The sequence below is a fragment of the Aotus nancymaae genome, unplaced genomic scaffold (genome assembly GCF_030222135.1).
Source record: "Aotus nancymaae isolate 86718 unplaced genomic scaffold, 86718_ANA_hifiasm-v0.15.2.pri h1tg000036l, whole genome shotgun sequence".
NCBI lineage: Eukaryota > Metazoa > Chordata > Mammalia > Primates > Aotidae > Aotus > Aotus nancymaae.
The window spans coordinates 92,083,729-92,103,421 of record NW_026988450.1 but is presented as its reverse complement, the minus strand read 5'-3'; the positions used below and the strand labels follow the sequence as shown (position 1 = coordinate 92,103,421).

The following is a 19,693-nucleotide window of genomic DNA, read 5'->3' as shown; positions in this document are numbered from 1 at the left end:
TCTGTGTCCCGTTCTAGGCTTTTCCGGCTTTGCCCGCCCAGCTGCTCCATGCCAGGAGAAGGCAGAGCCATCTGCTGCATGCTGGAGGCTGGAGCCTGGAGCCTGTGGCACCACGGCTCGCCTCGCTGCGGTGGGTGGCAGCGACGGAGACTGCAGAGCGCCGGAGAGGTAGGAGCGTGGCTGGCTGCCACCAGGGCAGGGACAGGGGTGCAGAGGGGGCCAGGTGGCAGCCTCTGAGGCGGCCTCAGTCCCTGGGTCTCCCCCTGCTGGTTACTGCAGGCAGAGCCGGGGCCGCCGCCGCTTCTGCCGCGTCGTGTGCAGGTGGCAGCTACGGTTGAGCCCGTGGCAGAGGGTGGCAGTGCCTGTTCCCGCCCTCCTCCTTTTCCTTTTTGACCCCGGTTCAGGGTGCTGGTCACAGGTGCTGGGTACCCTACGGCCACTGAGATGGGGCTGGATGCCAGTTCCAGTCCTCCTCCTGCTTCGAGGCCTGATTTAGGCACCGCAGCAGGGTCTGGCCCTTGGGTCCGCGTTGCTGCTGGAGGCGGGCAGGATCCTGGGTTGCCACCACGCTGCTGAATGCCATCTCTAAGTGGCAGGTGCAGCAGAATGCACGGGAGACTGCAGGGCTGGTCTCGGACAGCCTGGGGGTCGCCCAAGGCACCTCCCCCTACCCTATGACCCGTGCCTCCTTGGCCCAAGCCCAGAGTGTGGGGTCGCGGACTCTGGGCCCACTGCAGCACCCACGATGAGGCTGAGCACCGGTTTCCATCACCTTGCAGCTGTGCCGCCGACAACCTAAATTAGGCGCCGTGGTGACATCCGGTCCCGGGTTTCCTGCTGCTGGTGGGGGAGGACAGGGCCAGGGGTTGCCACTGATAGTGACTTGCACCATTTCCAGGTGGGAGCTGTAGCTGAGCCCCTGGCAGATTCTGGCAGGGCTGCTCCCCGAGGGCGTTGAGGGTCGTGGAGCGTACCGCCGTCCCACCCTAGGGTCCACTTTTCCTTGGGCCTGGCCCAGAGCACAGGTTTGCAGGCGCTGGGCACCGTGCAGACACAGAGCTGTGACTGAGCGCCTCCTGCCCTCCTGCATCTGCGGGCTGACTGTGGCAGCATCTGTTCCTGGGTTCCATGCTGCTGGGGCCAGCGTCCAGGGATGCCACCGCTGCTGCCCCATGGCATGTGGAGGCTGCCGCGGCAGCTGATCCCAGAGCGGAGGCTGTCAGAGCTGGTCCCAGATAGCCTGAAGGTCGCCTAGTGCACCAGCAGAGAGCGCCGTGGGCAGGCAGGGGCATTATGTTGGCTTTGAAGGGGATGTGTTTTGCCAGCTTGGCTTCTTTACTGAGAAAGTGTTGCCAGGGCCCTAGAAGTCTGCAGTCCCAAGGGCTAGGAAGCCACTTGGAGACGCTGTGCCATCAGCACCCACTTGGATCTGAGGCAGGAGGCACCACAGAGAGGTGGTGAGCTCCCCGTCGCCATCGGCGCTCAAGATATGACTGAGCTGTACTTCGATCAGAGGTTGCCAAGCAGCATCCCTTGCACCAAATACAGCACCCCGATGTGCTCTGTTTGGCCAGCATAGTGTGTCATAACAAATCTGAGCCAGTGTTGTTGTTGTATTTCGATTTATTTATTTTACTTTAGGTGCGTACTATATCTGGCATGTCTCTCCCCTGCCCCCCCCAACTGTCCCCTGTGTGTGATGCTCCTCTCCCTGAGTCCACATGTTCTCGTCGTTCAACACGCACCTATGAGTGAGAACGTACGGTGCTTGGCTTTCTGTTCTTGGGTCAGTTTGCTGAGAATGATGGTTTCCGGATTCATCCAAGTCCCTACAAAGGACACGAACTCGTCGTTTTTTATGGCTGTGTAGTGTTCCATGGTGTATATATGTACCACATTTTCTTTGTCCAGTCTATCATTGATGGGCATTTGGGTTGGTTCCAGGTCTTTGCTGTTATACACAGGGCTGCAACGAACATACGTGTGCATGTGTCTTTATAGTAGAATGATTTATAGTTCTTTGGGTGTATCCCCAACAGTGGGATTGCTGGGTCAAATGGAATTTCTCTTTAGATCCCAATTGTCTATCCTGGCTCTTACTGCCATTGCTTTTGGTGTTTTAGTCATGAAGTCCTTGCCTATGCCTATGTCCTGGATGGTTTTGCCTACGTTTTCTTCGAGTGTTTTTATGGTGTTAGGTTTTATGTTTAAATCTTTGATCCATCTGGAGTTAATTTTAGTGTAAGGTGACAGGTAGGGGTCCAGTTTCTGCTTTCTGCACGTTGCTAGCCCGGTTTCCCAACACCATTTATTAAACATGGAGTCCTTTCCCCATTGCTTGTTTTTGCTGGGTTTGTCTAAGATCAGATGGTTGTAGACGTGTGGTGTTTCTTCTGGGGTCTCTGTTCTGTTCCATTGGTCTACGTCTCTGTTTTGGTACCAGTACCATGCTGTTTTGATGGAAGAAATGGATAAATTCCTAGACACTTGTACTCTACCGAAACTAAACCAGGAGGAAGCTGAAACCCTGACTAGACCAATAACAAGGGCTGAAGTAGAGGCAGCAATCAATAGCCTACTAACTAAAAAAAGTCCAAGTCCAGGTGGGTTCACAGCCGAATTCTACTAGACGTACAAAGAGGAGCTGGTTCCATTCCTTCTGAAACTGTATCAAACGATACAAAAGGAGGGACTCCTCCCTAACTCATTTCACGAGACCAGCATCATCCTGATACCGAAACCAGGCGGAGGCGCAACGAAAAAAGAAAACTTGAGGCCAATATCCATGATGAACGTCGACACACAAATCTTCCATAAAATACTGGCAAACAGATTGCAACAGCACATCAAGAAGCTTATCCATCGTGACCAAGTAGGCTTCATCCCAGGGATGCAAGGCTGGTTCAGCATACACAAATCCATAAATGTAATCCATCACATAAACGGAACCAAAGACAAAAACCACATGATTATCTCAATAGATGCAGAGAAGGCTTTTGATAAAATTCAACAAGCCTTCATGCTAAAAACTCTCAATAAACTAGGTATTGATGGAACGTATCATACAATGATAAAAGCTCTATATGACAAACCTACTGCCAATATCATACTGAATGGGCAAAAGCTGGAAGAATTCCCTTTGAAATCAGGCACTAGACAAGGATGCCCTCTCTCACCACTCCTATTCAACATAGTGTTGGAAGTTCCAGCCAGAGCAATCAGGCAAGAAAAAGAAATAAAGGGTATTCGATTAGGAAAGGAGGAAGTCAAACTGTCTCTCTTTGCAGACGACATGATTGTATATCTAGAAGACCTCATCGTCTCAGCCCAAAATCTCCTGAAACTGATAAGCAACTTCAGCAAAGTCTCAGGATACAAAATCAATGTGCAAAGATCACAAACATTCCTATATACCAATAACAGACAAACAGAGAGCCAAATCAAGAGCGAACTCCCATTCACAATTGCTACAAAGAGAATAAAATACCTAGGAATACAACTAACAAAGGATGTAAAGGACCTCTTCAAGGAGAACTACGAACCACTGCTCAACGAAATAAGAGAGGACACAAACAGATGGAGAAACAGTCCATGCTCATGGTTAGCAAGAATCAATATTGTGAAAATGGCCATACTTGCCAAAGTAATCTATAGATTAAATGCTGTCCCCATCAAGCTACCAATGTCCTTCTTCACAGAACTGGAAAAAACCACTTTAAACTTCATATGGAATCACAAAAGACCCTGCACAGCCAAGACAATCCTAAGCAAAAAGAACAAAGCCGGAGGCATCACACTTCCACACTTTTTCTTTTTAAATATTGAAGCTCTCAAAATCAGCTTTGGAGAAAATCACAGGCCACAGACTGTTTCTGTAATTCTGTGTTTATTTCTTCTGGGCATGTTGTTAACCTTGGCAAAATAAACTTTTACATTGATTGAAACCTGGCTTGAATACTCTTTTTATTTTTTTTTGGTTTTGTGGGATTTTATACTTTTGCTTTGCAGCCCATCGGATTGTAGTAATTAGTGCTAAAAAGGTGATTCAAGTACAGATACATATTGTTGTGTGCATTGATTATATTGATATTACACATTGATACAGACATTGACATATGCGTACTTTTTTTTTTTAATGTAACTGTCTCAAATTGGGGTGAATTCAAAAAGAATAAATTCCTTCATTTTATTTTATTTTTTTAAAGAAAGAAAAAAAAGGAAGAAAGAAAGAAAAAAGAATGAAGAGGAAGAAAAAGGAAGAGAAAAAGAGAGAATAGGAGTATTGCTTTCTTACCCAGGCTAGAATGCAGTTTAGTAATGGGTATTGAAAACCTTTTTTATACCAATAATTATACTTAATGATGCAGACAGGAAGGAATAAGGGAAGAAAATAACAAACAAGCAGCCAACCAATATTTCATTTTAACCTATGAAATGCTATGCGATTACTGAGGAGTGATTTACTTCCAATTATGTAGTCACTTTTGGAATAGGTGTGAGGTGATAATGTATGTTTTGTGCATTTGAAGTGGAGAGTTCTGTAAATGTTTATTAAGTTTACTTGTTCCCGGTCTGAGTTCAAGTCCTGGATGTCCTTGTTAATTTTCTGTCTCATTGATCTATTGAATCGTTAGCTCTTCTTGTTACATTGATCCTTTTGCCATTATGTAATGTCCTTCTTTGCCTCTTTTGATCTTTGTTGCTTTAAATTCTGTTTTATCAGAGGAGAGAATTGCATCTCCTGCTTTTTATTTATTTATTTTTACTTTCTGGTTGGTGAATCTTCCTCCTTCTCTTTGTTTTGAGTCTTTGTATATCATTGCATGTGAGATGGGTCTGGATGCAGCATACCAATGGGTTTTGGCTTTTTATCCAATTTGAATATATGTGAGTTTAATACTGCCATTTGATGCTAGCTGGCTGTTTTGCCCATTAGTTGGTGTAAATTTTTCATTGTGTTGATGCTCTTTGCTTTTTGATATATTTTTGGAAAGGCTGATATTGGTTGTTCCTTTATATGTATAGTGCTTCTTTCAGAAGCTCTCATAAAGCAGGCCTGGTGGTGGTGAAGTCTCTTGTTTGTTTGCAGAAGATTTAATTTTTCCTTCACTTTTAAAGCTTAGTTTGGCTGGATATGAAATTCTGGGTTGAAAGTTCTTTTCTTTAAGGATGTTAAATACTGGTCCCCACTCTTTTCTAGCTTTTAGGGTTTCTGCTGAGAGATCTGCTGTTAGTCTGATAGGTTTCCCTTTATGGGTAACCTGACCTTTCTCTCTGGCTGCCCTTAGTATTTTCTCCTTCATTTCAACCCTAATAAATCTGGCAATTATGTGCCTTGGGGTTGGTCTTCTTGAAGAATATCTTTGTGGTGTTCTCTGTATTACCTGGAGTTAAATATTACCCTGCCTTGCTAGGTTGGGAAAGTTTTCCTGAATGATATCCTGAAGAGTATTTTCCAACTTGGATTCATTCTCTTCATCACATTCAGGTACACCTATCAAACGTAAATTAGGTCTTTTCACATAGTCCTATATTTCCTGGAGACTTTGCTCATTCCTTTTTATCCTTTTTTCTCCAATCTTGTCTTCTCATTTCATTTCATTAAGCTGTTCCCTGACATCTGATATCCTTTCTTCTGCTTGATCAATTCGACTGTTTAAACTTGTGCATACTTCGCGAATCTCTCGTGTTGTGTTTTTCAGCTCCATCAATTCACTTATATTCCTCTCTAAATTGTCCATTCTTGTTAGCATTTCGTGAAACCTTTTTTCAAGGTTCTTACTTTCTTTGCATTGGGTTAGAAGTTCTTTTAATTCACAGAAGTTTCTTTTCACCCACCTTTTGAAACCTGCTTCTGTTATTGGAACACACTCATTCTCCATTAAGCCTTGTTCCATTGCTGATGAGGAACTGTGATCCCCTGTAGAGGGAGAGGCATTCTGATTTTGAGTATTCTCTGCCTTTTTAGGCTGGTTTCTTCCCTTCATTATATATTTATCCCTCTGTAGTCTTTGTAATTACCGACTTTCTAAGTAGGTCTCTGAGCAGACGTCCAACTTGTTGATTCCCAGCGCCGAAATCTGAGTAGTCCACTGCGCCGGCCAAAACAGCAGTGTTAAGATTGATGGTGCTTTTCTGCCCGGGAATCTCCGGACTCTGCACCAGGAACTGCCACGCTGAGGCATGAGCAAAACCGCCGCACAGGCCACAAGAGTCGCCCTGGCAACCCGTGGGGCTCCTCCGCTGGGAATCTCTTAGTCCGTGGGCAACAAAAATTTGTCTGAAAGTGTGGCGTCCTCTCGTTCTCTGTGCTTTCACTGGGAGCTATGAGCCCGAGCTGCTAGTGATCAGCCATCTTGGATCTCTCTCCCATTGTCAATACTCTTTAGTTTACAATTTCTATGGTCTTGATGTATCCTTCAAAAGGTATGTGTTGGAACTCTAATCCTTAACACAGCAGTGTTGGGAGCTGCAGCCTAATGGAGGTGTTTAGGTCAAAAAGGAAAACTGATAAAGGAGAGGCTAAATTATTTATCTATTCTGCATGTCCCATATGTGGGTGGTATCTACTATGCTGTAGTAGATGAGGGGGTGTTTTTTTTTATATATATGAAAAAAGTTACTTCTTATATAAGTATAAAGAAGGCTTGAAGGATTGCGTTTACTCTTTGTCACTCTGCTGTCATGTGAGCACATCATATCCATCCTCTCTCCCTTTCAGCATCTTCCATGTGAGGATGTAGTAAGAATGCCCTTTCCAGAGGCCTCTTGATTTTGAACTAACAAGCCTGCAGAGCTGTGAGAGAATACATTTCTGTTCTTTATAAATTACCTAGGTTCAGGTACTCTGTTATGGCAACAGAACATTCCCAACTGGAGTTCTTCAGCACACCCAGTCCATCCCCTGACTAGCCCGCAACTCTGTCCAGTCTTACCTGCCTTCATATCAGAAGCCCACAGAGCTAACACAGAGGGCTTCAGCCCTGCCCTGCCTGACTTTCTAGGAAACCCCCCTCTCCACCTGTCGTGATCAGGACACTGTCTGAAGGTTCATCCTCACCATTTTATAAAGAAAAATTTGTCTGACAGAGAGGTTCTGGTTAGGAGGCCAGCTCCCACATCACAGGGTGATGGCAATTTGGATGGGACCAAGATAAGACAGTGCTGTCCTGGGACTGGTCATCTGATAAAAGGGGCTCCAGAAAGTATAGTGATGGACCCCTCAGAGGGTTTCTGCTCTTTTGTCTGCAGGTTCCTGGTGAGAGGAGCTATTGGCCACTAGGGTGTCTTTGTGTGTGTGTGTGTCAGTGTCAGAGTGGTGTGTGTTTCCTTGGCTTGATTTCTTTCAGCATGCAGCCCACTGTTTCACTGACTGTATCTCACTATTTCCTGAAACTCAATGCATTCAGCTGACTTAAGGGTCCTGGGGCCTCGCTGTATCATATTTGCATGATACTAGTGTCTGTGCAGACTATACATTGGAGTTCAGTTGTAATACCCTTTTGCTCCCTTACCCTGATCCTGTAATAGAAAAGCCATTTCATTAAATGGAATAGCAACCCAGATCTATTGGAGAGATGGTCCAGTCTGCCATACTTGTAGCAGTAGCCAGTGATTTGGACTTTGTGTCATAGATGGAAATTTCCAGGTTTTGTAGGTGGTGGGCAGAGGCCTGACTTTTTAAGAAACTACCCTACTGCACCCCTGCAAATGAGGGCAATGCTTGAGGACATTCCTGTCAATGTTAAATAGAAGAGATCAGTTTCTTGATGGAGAATTTCAGGTAACAAAGACAGTTCCTGTATATCAAGGTGTCGGTGCTTGGGCTGAGACAGGTCTAGATAGCACTGTCTGAAAAGGGGCTCAAGGAAGTAGCCGTGAGAGGCCCCTGGGATGTTTTCTGCTCTCCTCTCTGCAAATGCCCTGGAGGGAGATCCTTTTAGTCACTATGGGGTGTGTGTGTGTGTGTGTGTGTGTGTGTGTGTGTGTGTGTTCATCACTTGTTTTTGTTTTTCTGCGTGAAGTCTGCAGACTTGCCAAAAGTACCTTGATGTTTTCTTTTCATTAATATTATGTATTTGTGAGTTGTAGTTTCTTTATTCTTATTGTATCATATTCCTTTGTGTGAAAATAACTACAACTTATCTTATTGTTCATGGGCATTTAGGTTGGTTCCAGTTTCTGGCTATTAGAGTATGCACTATTGTGAAGATTTTGATGTATGTTTTTACCGGTGAACATTTATTCATTTTTGTTGAGAAAATGTGTAGGAAAGAGATTCCTGGGTTATAGGCTATGCTGATGTATAAAGAGGCTGTCAGTTTTTCAAAGTGATTGTGCCTGTTTACACTCTTCATTGGCAGTAAATGAACATTCCAGAAATTTCACCTTCTTCTCTATACTTGGTGCTTTCTGCCTTTTTGCATTTTTGATATTCTGGAGTGGGTATAGTAGTATTGCATTGATATTTTGTCTTATATTTTTTGATAACTACTCACAGAGCAACTTCACATATGTTTATTGGGCCATGTGTCTTCTGTTGGGTTATTTGTATTTTTTCTTAATGATTTGTAAAAATTCTTGATGTTTTTGGATATAAATCTTTTATTTTGGGTCAATATGTAGATGTTTGTATGTATGTGTGTATTTACATATTATATATGTAGATTATATTATCTACTGAGAGTTGCTTTAGAAATCTCCTAATAGTGTTTATTGATGATATAACTTACCTATTTTGATATTGTCCAACTATATAGGTTTTCCTTTTATTGATACCAATTTTTTAAACTGTTTGTGAAGCCTTTTCACACCTTAATATCATGAATATATGTTTCAGTGTTTTACTCTAAAAGTGTAAAAGCTAGGTGCTGCTGTTACAGAAATGAAATCAGACATCATCTCCTTTCCAATGACTCACGAAAGCAGCCGTTCCTGATTCAAAGGCTGGTTTCTTGACTCCGAGTGCTCACTTTTGCAGGCTTTACTTAATGTCGTGTAAATCCCCCTATTCTCCAGGTCTTCTTTCTTTCTAGTTCTCCTTAGTATACACAACCTGTCAAGGCAATCACTTCCACGCCCATGGCTTCAGTTGCTTTCTCTATTCTCTCAGGACAATAGAATTTTAAATTTAAAATGTTAGCTTTATTTTATGTAAGATCCCTCATTTGCTGTAACCATAGATTGAAAGTTACTCCATGAAAGTAATAAATGGAAAATGGTGATATTCTTAGCATGTAAATTATAGGACCTTTTCCCAGTTACTCTGAATGGTTTGATTTAGTATGTATGTTATTTTTGAAAGCATAGGTAGGGATGTCACAAATGGTCTTAGCCTACAGAGATTATATTCAACTTTGACCAGAGAGTTCCATTTTAATGTGACACTGAGAGTAAAAAATGATCTTTTCCTCTTTACCTATTTCTCTTCCTACATTCTGTGCCAGGAGAAAGGTACACTTCTGTACCCAGTCTTCCCCCTCAGAGCCCGAGCAGCCCGGTTTTTCCCTCTACTTCCCTGCTTTCACATCTCATGACCAAGTACTTCCTATTCTGTCTCCCCAATAATCATAAAATTTTTCCTCCACTTTTGTCACTGCCACTGCCTTTAGCATCAGTCTTCCTTTAGATAGTCTCTTAATTGGTCTGTTGCTTCCTTCGGTCCTTCCTTATTATACAGACCACTACACACACATCTGACAGAGACTCCTCACCTTTGTATGGTTCTATGACTCGAATTTTCAGAATAAAATTAAAACCACCCCAGCGTCAAATTCGGGGTCAGATAGAGGTGGGTTTGTATCTCAGGTTCAGACACTGTCCAGTAGTGTGATCTCGGAAAACTGAACTTCTTAAGCCTTTGTGTATCTGCCTACTCTCATTGAGATTTGAGACGGTTTAATACATACGGTGTCTGGCATGTAGAAGGGACTTCATCGGTGTTGAATGAAGAAGTGGCATTTTAAAATTCACATTAAAAAAAAGTTTTTTTTAAAAAATATGCCAATCTACAATGTCACTTCCCCTCCAAGCTTGACTTCTACCTGTACTTTCTGATATGGTTTGGTCATGTCCCCACCTAAGTCTCATCTTGAATTGTAATCCCCATAATCCCCACATGTTGAGGGAGAGACTCAGTGGGTGGTAATTGGATCATGGGGGCAGTTTCCTCCGTGCTATTCTTGTGATAGTCAGTTCTCCTGAGATCTGATGGTTTTATATGTGTTTGACAGTTGCTCCTTTTTACACACACTCTGTGGCCTGCTGCCATGTAAGAAGTGACGGCTTCCCCTTCTGCTATGATTGTAAGTTTCCTGAGGCCTCCACAGCCATGTGGAATGTGTCAATTAAACTTCTTTCCTTTATAAATTACCCAACCTCAGGTATTTCTTTATAGCAGTGTCAACATGAAACAATCCACTTTCTGATAATCACACTTGAGGAATTGGGGAATTCATACTACCTGGGATTAAATAATGGCCCCAGCCTGAGAGTCATGTAACATTGGGGAGATAACTAACTTACCTTCTCCATCTCAATGTCTTCTCTAAAATCTGTGAGATTGTTTCTGAGGGCTAAATGAGCATAGCCCACTTGGAACACTGTCAGGCACATACTGCCTGCCAGATGTCGAGTATTCATCTTTATTGAGTTAGGACTGTGGTACCCCACTTGATGGCTCTTGATTTTGTATAACAAAATCATACTTAGAGCTTTGTTAGTAAAAGAAAATCTGAAAGTCCCTACGTGGAAGGAAGAAACGGTGGGGCGGGGGGAAGGGAGTTGGTAAGTTTCAGCATTTCAGAAGGTTTCTATTTTATGGAGAAGGAGGTGGAGGCAGGATAGGTCCCAAGGTGTCATTCAAGACACACAGCTATAACTCTTTAGTGAGAGTAGAGCTAGGGCCCCAGGTATTGCTGTGATCAAGTTGCAGACAAAAACTACCACTCTTTGGAAGACAGGAGAGGAGTATTTCGTTACAAACGCAGTGAACAATTCAGTTGTATCTACATTCAGTTAGCAAATAAAAGTTGTTCAACTTGGTTGCTAATGGGACCCACTCTACTAACTGAGACTTTGTATAGAACTCATAGGGTAAGATGGCTTCCAGTAATGAACCACCCTGTGCTTTTCTTAGGACTAAAAAGCTCAGGAAACTGGTGAGGAATGAAAACCTTAGTCCCACTGGCACTGCATGAGGAGCCAGGAGAGCAGCAGCATCATAAACCACAGGGTGGGGCAGCCCAGGCAGCGGGGGAGGGGCGGAATCCAGGGTGGGGCATTGTGAGGTATGGGGCGGGGCATTCTGAGGCCAGTGGGCCAGTGGGCTTCAGTCTGTAGGTGACTGCAGAAGGAGGAGGAGCTCCTTTTGTACTGTCTTGAGGCAGTTGTTGTGTCTCCCAGCGCTCGTTGGGTTGACAACCTATTAAATAAGTCGGCTGTTCTTCACTCTCCCAAGCAAGTCAACTCAAGGGAGGCGGCAGGGTGCGGGCCTTGGCCCGAGCCCCGGCTGGGGCTGGGGCTGGGGCTGAGCTGTGGGGTGGGCAGGCGAGCAGCGGCGATACCATCTCTGCCAAGTGCAGCATAACCTCAGCCTAGGGCAGCGGGAGTGCGTGGCCAACACTGTGAGCAGAGGCACAGGTGGCAGCAGACAGTCCAATGGGGTGCATACTGACCTGTTGCGTGTGCCCCAGGGTCAGCCCTGAGTTGGAACAGCATGAGGGGTCAGGGTGTCCCTCTCAATCTGAGGTCTGTGAGGCATCAGCTGAGGACACAATAGCAGCAGCGCCCATGGCTGCCGTTGAAGAGCCTGCTGAATTGATTGTTGAAGCTGATGAGCGCCTTCATGTGAACCACATCCGTGACCAAGAGATGCCTGAAGGTAAGGAGGTGACGGTGCCATCTGCCCTGGCCACACCTCTGGCTGCTGCTGTCCCCAAAGTTCCCTGGGGGACATCCCAACCTCAGGCTCCTTTTTGCCTGTAACCAGCTTTCCCAGGGCTGGCCAGGAGCAAAGGCTGGCTCTGTCTTGCATTCCCATTCCCACTGCTTAGTCTTTCTCCACGGAGTCCAGTTAATTTCTTTTCTCCTCCCCTCCCAAACACCCAGTTCATTGTCATATCTCATTCTCTCAGGCTGGCATAGGACCTTTTATTTATGGCTCGTCTTGTCTGTAGCTCTATTTATTATTCTGTGGGACTTTGTTGAAGCTTCTTTGGAATATTCTCTTCCCTTTTTCAATAAAAGATCGAGACCATCCTGGTCAACATGGTGTAACCCCATCTCTACTAATACAAAAAAATTAGCTGGGCATGGTGGCGCGTGCCTGTAATCCCAGCTACTCAGGAGGCTGAGGCAGGAGAATTGCCTGAACCCAGGAGGCGGAGGCTGCGGTGAGCCGAGATCGTGCCATTGCACTCCAGCCTGGGTAACAAGAGCGAAACTCCGTCTCAATAAATAAATAAATAAATAAATAAATAAATAAATAAATAAAATGTACTTTAATTTTGAGGTGTGGTTGAGACCCAGGCCTAAGATATTTTACTTTTTATTAATCATATTTTATAAAATTATAATGATAATTATTGAAGTAAACAAGATTTTGGGATTATGTATCAGGTTATAGGCAATTTCATTTGTTTATCAGCAACCCCTAGATGTTATGTCTCCTTCACTACTGAATTAGAGTACGACTCTTGCTACATACTGCTATATCCAAGGGCAAAAATAGTAACATTTAGTAGAGCTGCAATCATAAGAAAGATTTTTCAATGTGATCTTCATTTCTTCACTCAGTAGCTGTTATTAAGTGTTTTTTTATGTATTAGATTAGTCTCTAGGAATTAAAAAAAAAAACTAAGTATTTCATGCTGCTTGTCTTCAGGGAGCTCTCAGTCTACTGGAGAAAATAGAACACAGGAAAACATGATTTTAAAAATAAAATAGTGTAATAATTGCTGTACCCAGGGATACCCAGCTAAACCATGGACATTTGTAGGAGGAACATCTAATCTGCAGATATCACATGATCATGCTAATTTGATAGATTTATTGCTGTATATTACATGAGAAGAGTAGATCTAGAACTGAAAGGAGTCTATAATCCAGCCATCTGTTATAGGTAAGGACATAGTGCATTTCAGAGAGCACAGTTAAGGACATGCTCCTTCATGGGAGATGGCAGATTGCAAGAAACCTCTTACAGTCCTCAATTCTTATGCCATTTCTTTATAGAGTATGTTGTGTATGTTCCTTGTCTCCCTGATGGGGACACTACTCTGGGTAATGGATAAGACATGATAGAGTGGTTTGAGGAGGGAAATACTATGAGTTTAAAGGAATTCGAATTATTTGGCGTGAATAAGATAAATCTGGGACTGTCTTAAAAAACGTTTTATATATATTTTTTATTTTGTTAATTTATACTCAGAGAAATGTTGCAAGACCAAGAATAGTACAAAGAATATCTAAATACTCTTTATCCAGGTTTACTTGTTGCTAATATATTGTGCCATTTTCTTATTGTTTGCTCTCTTTCATATATATGTATATATGAATGTGTGTGTGTGTGTGTGTGTGTATTTACATGCATATCATGGCAACTTACTTCCTAACTACTTCAACATGTATTTCCTAAGCATAGGGATTTTTAAAAAATTGTACAGTATGAACCTCACTAAATTTTAACATTGACGCAATAATCTACCGTTTGTATTCCAGTTTTTTTTTTCAATTGGCCCAGTCACCTTTATAGTATTTCCCCTTCCGCAGACTGCTTTTTAAAGAGCAAAGAATGAATCATGAGCAATTTTTAGTAGAAACTTTCTATTAAGGGTAGAAAGACAATCATGGAGACTTAAAGTTGGATTCCTGTTTTGATTCACATCCATGCCTCCCCTAAACTTTCTTATCTCAGAAAATGACAGTAGAATCCCATTAGTTGTTCAAGCCAGAAATCTGAAGCTTATTTGAGTTCTCTTTTAACTTTATCCTTTGAGTTTAACCCATCACTGAGTCCTGTAGTGTCTGTCTCCCCTATATATCTTGAAACCTTTCTGTTGGCTGGGTTGAAGTGGTTCATGACTGTAATTCCAGCACTTGGGGAGGCAGGAGGATCACTTGAGCTCAGGAGTTCAAGACCAGGCTGGGCAACACAGGGAGACCCCCTGTGTACAAAAATTAAAAAGTTAGCCAGGTGTAGTGGCATGTACCTGTGGTCCTAGCTCCTAGTGAGGCTGAGATGAGAGGATTGTTTGAGCCAAGGAGGTTGAGGCTGCAGTGAACTGTGATCACCCCACTGTACTCCAGTCTGGATGACAGAGAGAGACCTTGTTTCAACAAAAAGAAAGAAATTTGGTACACCTTTTTATCCATCGACTTCAACCAGCCTAGTCCATCATTGTTTCTCATCTGGACTCCTACCTAGTTTCCTACCTGATTTTCCTGCTTCTGCATTTTTTTCTTTCCTATTCATTCTCCATGTAACGGCCAGAGTGATCTTTTAGAAATGTAAATCAGATTGTGTCACTCCCCAGCTTATGTATTAAGTGGCTTTCCACTGCTCCAGAGCACTCTCTGCATAGCTTAACTCTTCTTTAGTCCACAACTTTAAATATTCTCCCTCTGAGAGGCCTTCCTTGATGCTCAGTTTGTTATTTTTACTGTAGCATTTCACCATTTTCCTTTACAGCACTTGTGATTTGTAATTTTTTTTTTTATTGCATTTTAGGTTTTGGGGTACATGTGAAAAACATGCAAGATTGTTGCATAGGTGGCAGTGTGATTTGTAATTATTACTTTTTCTTTTTCTCTATTTCCTACACTAGGCTGTAAGTGGAAAAAGCATAGGGACCCTGTTTGTTTTGTGCACTTTTGTATACCTAGCACATCGCTAGGATTATAGCAGATGATTAATAAATATTTGAATATTTGAGTGAAAGGGGACCTAAGAAGTTGTCTAGTACTGCCTCCTACCTGTTGTAAGAGTCTGCACTATCTCTGGCAAGTGCTTATCTAGCTTATTTTTTTAATGCTTTCACATATGGACAGCTTAGTGTTTTTTATGTAGTTTACTTTCTTGAATAATTTTGATAGTTTGAAAAGTTTTCCTTATTTTGGGCTGAAAACTGCCCTTTTCTTATTTCTGTTCCTTGATCTAGTTCTGCCCATTTGTCACAACTTAAACTATTTTGACTCTCTGTATAGTATCTTAAACTATTTGACAGCAGCCGTTAATGTATGCTCTTGGCTTTGTTAGGCTAAACCATTTATAAGTGCTTCAGTTTTTCATCATGTGATAACGTTTCTTTACTCTTACCTCCTCTGTATTCATTTTGCCAGGGTAGTTTTAAAAGTGGTACTTTGAAAGATAAAGATATTTATAATCTTTGGTCCAGTCATCTGTGGTTAAATGATTTATAGCACATTCATTCAATGTAATATATTGTAGCCCTTAAAATAACAAATATAACTGTAGAACTGTGGGATATATTTATAAAACAATGATATTTTAAAAGTAGTACATTAAAATGTATCTAGAGAGTTAATATAACTGACTGTGTTGTATAGATGAAACTTAGAAGGGTACATGAGTACCTTCTAAAGGTACATACCCAATACATATATCTGCCCTGTCAGTACAGTAACCAGTACCCAAATGTAGAAGGATACGTGAGAGAATAGTTGTATAGTTGTGTTAGGGTGGTAGAATTATAGGGAGAATTTTTTTTTTCTTTGAGACAGAGTCTTACTCTGTCTCCCTGGCTGGAGTACAGTGGTGTGAGCTCAGATCACTGCTTCCCAGGTTCAAGCGATTCTTGTGCCTCAGTGTCCTGAGTAGCTGGGATTACAGACATCTGCAACTATGCCTGGCTAATTTTTGTATTTTTGGTAGAGATGGGGTTTCACCCTATTGACCAGGCTGTTCTCGAACTCCTGGCCTCAAGTGAACCACCCGCCTGGGCCTCCCAAAGTCCCAAAGTGCTGGGATTACAGGTGTGAGCCACTGTGCCTGGCTCTTTTTCTGACACCGGGTCTCAGTATATTACCCAGCCTGGACTCGAACTCCTGGGCTTAAGTGATCCCCCTACTGCAGCCTCCCAAGTAGCTTGAACTATAGGCATGAGCCACCATGCCTGGCCCAGAAATGTTAAAATATAGAGTATTTTATAATTAGTTTAATAAGAAAGGAGAAAATTCTAGCTAGAATTAAGTGAGAGTTCACTGGTCTGCATTAAGACTATATTTCTTTAATGTAGTTTACGAATGCTTGTTCCACATTTGGCTAGTGGCTACTATATTGACAGGGCAGATATATGTATTGGGTAAGGACAGATAGGGAACATTTCTTGTGGCACCATGTTCTATGGATAGTGCTGGAATAAGAGATTGTGTGGGATGGATCACTCATGAGAGCAAGATAGGCAAAATGGTGACTTGTGTGCATCCAATCTTTTTGAGGCCTAATGTTGAAGGTAGAGGAGCCAAGGTGAGGTGTGGAAACAGGGCCACAAGACATAGTTGATTGCACTTGCCATTAGGTGGCAGTATCTCCTTAGGCCTGCTAGTTATTGGAGAAGCACCCTGGGAGTAGGAATAACGAGGATAGCAGTCCTCTAGGTGAGTGGGAGCTAGTGTGCAAGGTTTCTGTGTATGTAAAAGTTCATTGGTAGGGTCTTTATGTTTCAAAGAGTGCCTATACAGGAAAAAAATTCTCACATATTTACATAAAAAATATTTTTGCCCATATGTATTTTTACTCTTGTAATGTTCAAGGGAATTTAAAGAGGCATATTTGAAAAAGATCTTTTTGTGGAACAGCGATTAGTCTTTAATAGTCGATTGTCAACTACTTCTGTTTTGCCCTAAAGAAGTTAACCAAGTGACTCTGTAGAGAGTGGTGTCTCTGTAACAGGGCAGCGGAACTGTCTTGGGCTGGTTCAGTCCAACAAAGTCTTAGCTGCCATACTTGTCAAAGCTTCACCTGATGCTTTATGAAGTGCTCTAGTGCCAGTTCCTAACCTGGAAACTCAGGGGCTCTTTGCTCACTTCTTGTGGGAAAGACGCCCACATTTCATAGTGTAGTGTAGTGTTTATCAAGCTTTTTCTGACTGTGACTCAATAGAAATGTATTTTACATGGTACACATGTATCCAGAGATATAACTGAAACTGAGTGTCAAAAACAATCTCACTATATATGATGTTTTCTGATATTGTCTATTGTATTTTTATTGTTGGGGGAAGGATAACTTACCCATTATTAAGAGGGAAAAAACTGCTTTACGATATGCCAAATTAATTTTAAGAAAGCAACTGAATCTTTAAAAAGCCACAGAAGCTGTAACCATCTTAGGTTCTATGTTGGCTTTCCTTATATGAGATACTTATTAAAGCAAAAATATGTATATAAAATAAGTGCATTTTACTGTACTTGTCTTAGTCTATTAGGGCTGCTCTAACAAAATACCTTAGATTGGGCAACTTACAAACAACAGAAATTCTTTGCTCACATTTCTGGAGGCTGGGAAGTCCAAGGTATTAGCAGATTTGATGTCTGCTGAGGGCCTTCTTCCTTGTACATTGTGCCTTATATTAATAGCTGTGTTGTCACATGGTGGAAGGGGAAAATAAGCCTTTTGTAAGGGCACTGATCCCATTTATGAGGACTGGCTTTAGGAAGCTGAGTCAGTGTAATACTGGTTACTATTTTATAGTCTAATCTTTCACTGGCTGGCTTGTTTACAGAATTTGTGTTTGTTTCTTAACTTCCTTTTAATTATCAAGCTGACTGGCTTTCAGTTCAATATGTCTCCCTTTACTTAAGATTTCTTTCTCCACTTGCTTTTCAAAACTTCTCCCTGCACCGCCCAGGTGTACTTCCATTGGTTTTACGTCATTGTCTTGTTTAGAACATTGCTTTTCACTTTTCTCTGTAGATTTCTCAGCCACCTTTAGTTTCTTGAGGTGGTGAGAAGTATTTTCTTTGCTTAATGTTTAAGAGTCTTTTAATTCTTTGTTTGTGGTAGTTGTGTGATTTTCTTTCAGTGCTACATTTTCTTGGCATTAGCTATGTTTGTGCAAAAAGTTATTTTAAGATACAGTTCTTGTCTATCTTATAGTTCATTGTTAAAAATATTTTTTTTTTTTACTGTGATATTCTTGTTAAAACTGCAATTTGTATATTTGTTTTCAGTTCTTCAGGAGGCTCTGGTGGCACCATGTTTCCCCCCTCTGTTTTTGCCTGCTTGTGTTTGGTGACTAAATTTTTTTGGCTTATTAAAGTTAAGTTGAGCATTTTTTTTAACTTTCTGCTTCTCCTTCCCCCCCCACCTGTTTTCCTCATATTCGAAAAGCTTTCCTAAAGTATTTTTTCATTGACACTAACTCTGCAGTTGCTTTGAGTAATTCTTAAATATTTTTTCTGTTCTGTGTAACTTTTGCACTTACAGAAGAAATAGGTTTTCTTTTCTTTTTTTTTTTTTTTTTTTTGAGACAGAGTTTCGCTCTTGTTACCCAGGCCGGAGTGCAATGGCGTGATCTCGGCTCACCGCAGCCTCCGCCTCCTGGATTCAGGCAGTTCTCCTGCCTCAGCCTCCTGAGTAGCTGGGATTACAGGCACGCGCCACCATGCCCAGCTAATTTTTTTGTATTTTTAGTAGAGATGGGGTTTCACGATGTCGACCAGGATGGTCTCGATCTCTTGACCTCATGATCCACCCGCCTCGGCCTCCCAAAGTGCTGGGATTACAGGCGTGAGCCACCGCGCCCGGCTAGAAATAGGTTTTCTGATTTGTGCTCCATAAATACGTTCTTAAATATTTTACACTGTTAAATTTGATTATTCCCCCCCCACCCACCCATTTCAAAACTAAATGCAACCATTACCTAAGCTTGTCCTATAGTTTGTCACCTCCAGTATCTCACTCATCTTGTCCAGCACTAGTCAAGGTACTGGGAAAGGAATGAGATAGTTCATTCTATTCTCTTCTTTGTATTTACCAACAAAATCTGCTTGTCATAAACCAAGAAATTCATGTCGTGATCTGCAGTTTGGGAGACACAAATACATTGAGTGTTACCTTAAGAAAAATAGTTGGAGAACAGCTGTATAGGTTAATGGTTAAATTTGAATCCTGGCCCCACACTTACTAGTTGTGTGACCCTGTTTCTTCATTTGTAAAATAAAGATTATGTTTACTTCATTAATTTGTGAGGATTAGATGAATCAATATATGTGAATTCCTTAGAATATTGCATAGTACATAGTAAGAGCTATAAAAGTGTTAGCTTCTGCTGCTATGCTATCGCCGCCACCAGCTTCTCCTACCGTATGAAGTGCCACTGAACCTGATCCCTTACTCTCTGTGTGAACTTGGACAAATTACTTAACTTTTCTAAAGCTATTTCTTCATCTGTGAAATGGGAATATACTTTTCTAGTAGTTGTTAGTTGTTAAGGTAAGAAGTTAAAATTTGATAATTCTGTTTTTTGTTTTTTTTTTTTTTTGGAGACAGAGTCTCTGTCACCCAGGCTGGATTGCAGTGATATAATCTTGGCTTGCTTCAACCTCTGCCTTTCAGATTCAATTGACTCTCGTGCCTCAGCCTCCCAAGTAGCTGGGATTACAGGCATGCTCCCCCACATCTGGCTAATTTTGTATTTTTAGTAGAGACAGGGTTTTACCATGTTGGCCA

At 42.1% G+C, this 19,693-nt stretch overlaps 1 protein-coding gene across 1 annotated transcript in view; it reads left to right on the top strand.

The window, feature by feature from the left end:
* LOC135278069 (uncharacterized) overlaps window positions 1–19,693 on the top strand; it is a 186,324-nt gene that overhangs the window by 43,979 nt on the left and 122,652 nt on the right. The window contains exon 12 of the mRNA XM_064384684.1: window positions 18–168. The gene's annotated coding sequence lies outside the window, so the exon portion shown is untranslated. The remainder of the gene's footprint in view (window positions 1–17; window positions 169–19,693) is intronic.